Source organism: Bactrocera dorsalis, chromosome 1 (genome assembly GCF_023373825.1).
Source record: "Bactrocera dorsalis isolate Fly_Bdor chromosome 1, ASM2337382v1, whole genome shotgun sequence".
Taxonomy (NCBI): Eukaryota; Metazoa; Arthropoda; class Insecta; order Diptera; family Tephritidae; genus Bactrocera; species Bactrocera dorsalis.
Window position 1 is genome coordinate 49233045 of NC_064303.1, and position 8034 is coordinate 49241078.

General features: G+C 35.5%; 1 protein-coding gene across 1 annotated transcript in view; it reads right to left on the reverse strand.

Moving 5' to 3' along the window:
- LOC125775363 (uncharacterized) overlaps nucleotides 1-8034 on the reverse strand; it is a 727609-nt gene that overhangs the window by 450127 nt on the left and 269448 nt on the right. The window lies entirely within an intron of this gene.

Consider the following 8034-nt stretch of genomic DNA (forward strand, 5'->3'; position numbering starts at 1 on the left):
CAAAAAATTTCTTTTATGGGGGAATTTCCTTTAGTAGTCCTATAACTGTGTAGGGACTTGATCCCAAATCAATTTCCTCAAAAAGTCTATTGATGCTGCTGTTCTCTAGGTCAGTATATATTTCGAAGTTGTAATTGTATCCAGATATACCAGCCAAAACATACAACTTTTTTTTTTGTTATTTATTCACTGACATACATATAGTGTCCTGTATTCAGTTCTTGCCTACTTTTGGCGTCCAATATCTTCGAATATTAGGGATTTGAACAATAGACATCACAATATATCCGTAAAAACTTTTTCAGATCTTGTTTGTCAATATCATTCATTTCTCTGCCTTTTTTTGGCGAGTGCATAAATTTCCATGAGATCTAATCATCCTGCGTCTATTATAACATTAACTTCTTTAAAATTACGTATTGATTAGCTTTCTTCTTGCTGTTTATATTCGTATTAATGTATGTATATCTAATTCAAAATTTTCTTCATCAAGATCATCTACGAATAAATATTCATCTTTGCTTTCATCCCGGTTTTCTATTATTCGTGCGCTATCATTATAAGTAAGCTCCCTACAAGTAAAATTTTAGGATTAAATGCATGGTCATGGGCGGCGTTTACTGTGGGTATGGTGGGTAGTTGTACCCACACGGAATTTTTCGAGTGGCTAATTACCCACTCGAAAAATAACCTACGAAAAAGAAATTAAATAAACTTAACTGGAAAAAAAATATTTTGGCAACACTTCTTCTAATTGTCAAATAGCATTCGATTAATATTGCAAATTCTCTTAAAAATCGATAGCAGTCATTGTTATATGGCTCATCCCTTAAAATAAGCAATACAATTTGACCTAAAACCGGTTTCTAAGCGTTTTTTTATTTATAACAATGGACAAGTTTGTCATAAGAAAAAAAAAAGAATAAATGCAGAGAGCGTGGATGATGCTGTAGCTAAACAACTTAGTTCTAACGCAGAAAGCGTGGATGATGCTGTTAGACAGCATATTGAAGGTGGACAATTAAGTTCTAATGCAGATAGCGTGGATAAGTGTTCTGAAAATGGTAAGTAATTTTATTGTTTAATATAGGTCAAAACTGAAAGGTGAATATTTTTCTAGCGAATTGTTTAAATGAGTTAAGCATCCGCCCACTCTACTCGGGAAAACTGACTCACCCTAATAAGATAGCTTGATTCACCACAGCTGATGACACCAACACAACTCACCATACTTATACACCCACTCATAAAAAAGGATGGACAAGGAGAAAGCAGATTCAATTCGATCTATACCAGCCGCGCAGCAACAATCGCTAAATACTTTCGCTTACACACTGCGCTGCGTCAACCTAGAAATCCGTCAGTTGCAACACCCATCCCGCGCGCAGCATCAACATTTGCTTATACGCTGCGGCGCGATAACACCTCACGCTACTCTCCTTTAAAAGTTCTGGTCACCCGCGATCCGCGTCAGCTTGATCGCCAGCACCGCCCCGTTTCCGGAACGTTGAGTGTCACCGCCTTACTCTTCGATTGATTTCTAATTAATTTGTGACATGTAAGTTTGGTTGCTTAAATAAAATTGTTTAAAAACAACCAAGTGTACTAAACGGATATCTTTATTTAATTTTATTTTTAATTTATGCAGTGGTGGATGCTCCACAATATACTGAGTACAAAAGTGTTCATGGTCCTTCGAGCCTCAAAGATAGGCACTATATATTAACAGCCACAAGACAAACCACAAACTAAAGCAAAACAGAAACCGGTTAAGTGACAAAAATAATAACTTATAAATAAACAAAAAAGTATATATACAACAAAAGACAAAAACAAAATAATAAAAAAGTAGAGTGGAGCAAAACAAAAAAATTTGGTGACTCGGCAAAAAACGAATATACAAGGTGCAGTGACACAACCAAAACAAACAAAAATAAAAACAAAAAAACCCAAACAGAACAAACAAAAAATACATAATAAGTGAGGTGACAAAATGTGAACAAAAACAAAGTACATTTGAAAAATTAAGACACCAAACATTTTAAGCAAACAAAAAAGCAACAAATCGGCCGCGAAATAGAAAATTAAAATATTATCTTGCGGGCGCGAGTCGCATCCAAAACGAAAATACGTATACAAACAAATAGACAAAAAAAGTGCAGTGGAGCAAACAAACGAAAAACAAAAAAAACCGGATAAAGTCCAGTGAACCGCCAAAAACTTCAATGCCAATATATACCTAAGAAACAATTTCAAAGGTTTAAACAAACAAAAACCCACACATCGGAAAAACAACAAAATACTTAAAATATAAATCGGGCGCGAAAAGCAAAAAAACTTAAACAATAAAGCAAACACAAAACAAACATACACAGGCAATCGAACGCGCGAAATCTAAAAGCGCCAAAAGAAATATACACAACAACAAAACAATCGGGCGCGAACAAAAAATACCTGCAAAATATTAAAAAAAAAAAAAACAAAAATAGAAGGTGTACCTGGAAGCGGCCACAAACCTCAAGGAGAAAAGAAACGGAGGAACAAAATTGGCGGGAGAGACATAAATACATATGTATACACATAAGGTCAAAATAATAAGCGCACTTTATATACACCCTGCAAAGCATAAGGAATACCAAGTGAGCGTATTATGTCCTGTATTTATTTAATATATGCACATAAGTATGTATGTATAGTATATGCCTAAAATTACAGTCGTAATTGTTATACCTGTAATTAAAATCCGCTTCAAAGGCCAAAAACAAAACAAAAAAAATTTACCAAAAACGGTAAAATATATCTAAATATTTACATATAAAATTATTGAAGCTCAAAAAACAAAAAAAAATTCCGGCAAACCCAATATATATATTTATATATTCACATACATATATCTATAAAGTATATCAGACAGTCGTTCTAATAGAAACATATGTACATATATACAAGAGAAAATATCTTCTTTCTATTCCGTTTTCGCGTTCTCTCTCTATCGCGAAATAATATAGCCATACGGCAATACAAATCTGCCTATTCTATACCCTACATACATTGGGTCAATTAATTATTACAAAATTATTAAAAAAGTAAGTTTTGATTGTGAAATTAAATAAACGACATACATACATAATATATTAAAATCTACCAAAAAAAAAAAAAAAAAAACGCAGCTTTGCATAAATAAATAATTGAACATATACATATTCGTATACACATATTTTCATATATAGTACAAAGTCCACATTGGCATCTATTCTGCAATACCACTTGTTCTTTGGCAAACAAAAACAAGCAGGATTGCACACAAAAAGCAAATTGATCTCTCTAACGAGCTCTCAATTGCTTAAGAATATAAGAAAAAGCATAATCATAAGCACACAAACAATTTGTGCATACTTATGTAAATAGCGCTTTGATCTCCACAGCGAGCTCTCAATTGTACAAAACATAAGTACCTTCATAAGCACATACATACACACATACAAGTCCAAGTATTAGGGTGTACCCGAATACTAACATAAGGACGTAAAAAGTGTTTATAAATTAAAAGTGCGGATATTTGCAAATTTAGAACTAAAATAAAATACATAGATATTATTATTTTGCAATAAACAGAAACGGTAATAAAAACACGAAATAACATACCTTTACCTAAAAAAGTTTCAATTCAATTTCCATATTCAAATCAGTATACCCTGGAAAAAGTTTAATTCATTTGAGAAATATTTTAATACCCAATATATCAAAAATGGTTAACAGCAACAATAATCAAAATATACCTGCAGGAGCTACACGCCCAAAACAGGTTGCTAAATTTATTGCACAAAGTGACAGTTTATTACGATACTGCACTAGATTTGCCTCTTTGCCGATTCATGAAAACTCTGAATCGTTATTAGAAATCAAAATTCAAAATCTTGAAAACTTTTGGACTCGACTCCAAGTGGCTCATGACGCCATTCTAGATTCTAACGATTCAGATACACACAATTTCAAATCCTCGGCTTACGCAATATACGAAAACTGCTTAGACCAGTACGAAGAAACAAAAGCCATGATCTTCGATCAATTAAAACTCATTAAAGCAATTGCACCTACTCCCCACAGTGGAGTAGAGCTGCCACAAATAGAAAGTCAAAAGGCAAGTTCCGGCATCCACCTCGAGTTGCCGCCATGTGACACAGAAACATTCTATGGAGGTTATGAAGAATGGCCGTCCTTCCGGGACATGTTTACAGCCGTTTACATCAACCATCCAGAACTATCAAAAGCACAAAAATTGTATCACCTCCGATACAAGACAAAAGGTCAAGCAGGCCTCCTAGTAAAACAGTTCGCTCTTAATGACGATAATTTCAATTTAGCTTGGGAAGCTCTAAAAGCTAGATATGAAAACGAAAGAATGTTGGTCGATAAGTAAGTAACGACACTATTAAACATGCCTAAAATCAAGAAAGAAACAAGTGAAGAATTTGTAACACTACAATCCACTGTTTCTAATTGTTTGTCGATTCTGTCGACACAAAATATTCCCACAGATAGCTGGGACCCAATTCTGGTAAACATATGCACCGCCGCATTACCAGAAAAGTCGTTACTTCTATGGGAGCAATCGCTCTCATCACGAAGAAAGTGCCCAACGTGGCAACAAATGAAAGATTTTCTCACCACCCAATATGAAATTGCGGAAAGGTTAGAAGAAAAAATACTCAGAACTAAGAACAAACACGACCAAAACGGAAGCTTAAATAGACCCCAAGCTAGAAGCAACAAAAATTTAATCAAAAGCTATTACAAAACGCAAACGTTCATATCAGAACAAAGAAAACAAACGTCATGCGAACTATGTAAAAGAGGGCATAGGCTTATATCTTGCGAAAAGTTTAAAGACTTAAAAGTTAACGAACGAAATAATTTTGTCAGGTCAAAAAGACTTTGCACAAATTGCCTCTCACATGCGCACACATATAAAAATTGCAAAAGCATATTCAATTGCATCTATTGCCACAAAAGGCATCATTCTATGTTGCACTTTAATAACTATCCCATCTCACCCTATAAAAGCGCTAATAAATCAAGAACCACGGGATTAATTGCAAACACAAATCCAGAAAACCAAAATTTTAAAAATAGCCAAGAGACACCATGTTGCTCAAAGGCACAAAAAGTTCAAACGCTGCACAGCGAAACACAAAGTGGACCAGTTTCAAAACTAGTTACCACCATACCAAAACAAGGTCATTATAATAACAAATGCCTTAATTCACAATTAAGGAAATTTCAAAAGTCAAGGAAAATTCTCCCTATAATAAACAAAACTCTCGAAGGTCAGTATTGTGAAGACTTCTCCAAAGCCACAACTACTCGACCAAATAATGGCCGGTACGTCGTACGACTACCACTAGAACCACAATTTTCCAATACCTCACATATTGGTAGGAAAAACAAAGTAAAATTTCGGTCTAACAATATTAAAAACTCAAATATATGTTACTTTTCGACCCCGCAGGATGGCTTTCGCCAATAATGGAAAAAACACAATACTGAATAAATCCTAGAGCGGTGGCGGGCTACTAAACGCCAAATTAGTGCATAAGCACTTAAACATAAAATAAAACAAAAGTGTCTCGAAAAGTAAAAACACAAAAAAATCGACACTTTTCATACAATATTGCCCCACAGAGGCCTAAATTGTAAAATAGAAAAAAAAACTAAAAAAAAAAAGCAGATAAGAGCGATATCCCCTACATAAGCGCTCCTCATAAGGGTAGTTGGTGAGAATCTGTTGTAAAGCATGAACATCCCACTTAAAAAATTTTAATTCTAATGAAGCCGTTCGCAATTACCGGCCACTCTCTCGCAAGATCCCTCTATTGTCACAGTTCGAACTCCAGGGCTAAGGAGTACCCATTCTGGCTATATCTGAGCCAGGCGTGGAGTTACTATCCTTCATAAGCCCAGAATAAATTAAATGCAAACAATTGCCGATCGTACAGAAAAGGCAAATAACAAATAATCCACTTAATAAAACGATAAAACAAAAAACCGCAAACACAAAAGGTTGTCAGTCAAATCAAATAAACCCGCAAATATAGTTGCTTCTCTTAAGCACCTACCCGCATATTAAAATGCACATTCAAATATATGTGGCATGTTTAAAACCAAAATCCGTTCTCTACACACACGGATAAATACGAATGTATTACAACTCCATCTGCTGTCAGAACGTGTTCCGCGCTTTGGCTACTCTACCAGCAGTACGCCGAAATACATAAATGCAACATACTTGTATATACGCAATACTAGGCAAAATATTCGCCTAGGGGGCCCAGGATGTTTAAATGAGTTAAGCATCCGCCCACTCTACTCGGGAAAACTGACTCACCCTAATAAGATAGCTTGATTCACCACAGCTGATGACACCAACACAACTCACCATACTTATACACCCACTCATAAAAAAGGATGGACAAGGAGAAAGCAGATTCAATTCGATCTATACCAGCCGCGCAGCAACAATCGCTAAATACTTTCGCTTACACACTGCGCTGCGTCAACCTAGAAATCCGTCAGTTGCAACACCCATCCCGCGCGCAGCATCAACATTTGCTTATACGCTGCGGCGCGATAACACCTCACGCTACTCTCCTTTAATCGTTCTGGTCACCCGCGATCCGCGTCAGCTTGATCGCCAGCACCGCCCCGTTTCCGGAACGTTGAGTGTCACCGCCTTACTCTTCGATTGATTTCTAATTAATTTGTGACATGTAAGTTTGGTTGCTTAAATAAAATTGTTTAAAAACAACCAAGTGTACTAAACGGATATCTTTATTTAATTTTATTTTTAATTTATGCAGTGGTGGATGCTCCACAATATACTGAGTACAAAAGTGTTCACGAATAGTAAAAAAATTGCTTCTCAACTTTAAATTTTGAGCGCTGGTAGCAAAAATTTCAATGGCTTCAGCTCAATAATAAAAACAAAGCAATTTGTAGCATATGCAGTGAGTCGTGCGAAAAAAAACTTACGATTAAATTTGATTCTCGTTCCAATCAATCCAAACATGCTTGGGTTGACGAAGGTTTCAACAATTGGAAGCACGCTGCTGAGAGAATAAAATCTCATTCACTAAGTGCATTACATATTGAGAGCGTTGAAAATTTAAGGAGTGTTTCAACCACAAATGTTGTACAGAAATTATCAACTGCACACCTGAAACAGATGATGGAGAATAGAACTGCGCTCCAGAAAATATTTAGTACCTTGTTAGTTCTGGCACAACAAGGTCTTCCTATAAGAGGACATAATGATGATAAAAAGTAAAATTTCTTGGCCATTCTAAATGCTCGAGCAGAAGACGTGCCAGAGCTAAAATCTTGGTTGAAAAGAGATGGCTTCAAATGGTTTCACCACGATATTCAAAACGAAATCTTAGACCTAATGGCCACTGCTACTTTGACCCCGATTATGGAAGAAATACGAAACGCAGAATTTTTCTCAATTTTATTAGATGAAACTGCAGATGTCGCAAGTGTTGAGCAAGTGTCCATTTGCCTAAGATATGTCACTGAAGATTTGAATGCCAGTGAATATTTTGTCGGTTTTTTTTCAACACCAGACACAAAGTCCCAAACTTTATTTAACCTAGTTAATGCAGTATTGGCGCAATATAAATTACCTCTTTCCAAACTCAGAGGTCAATGCTATGATGGTGCTTCAAATGTTAGTGGTAAGATTTCTGGGCTACAGAAACGCATTCGTGAGGAAGAGCCTCGGGCTTTGTTTGTTCACTGTAACGCACACAACCTCAACCTTGTTGTTCAAGATTCGCTACAAAAAATTAATATTGCTCGAAAATTTATTGGAATAATTAAAAATCTAATAAACTTTGTACGAGATTCTCCTAAACGCTTGGACCAATTTAAACAATTTCAGAATGAAACAGACCAAAAGAAAGACATTCTTTTGCCTTCTCTTGCAGCCTATTGTCCGACTAGGTACGTCAAAATAAATTTGTGTATGATTTTATTTTA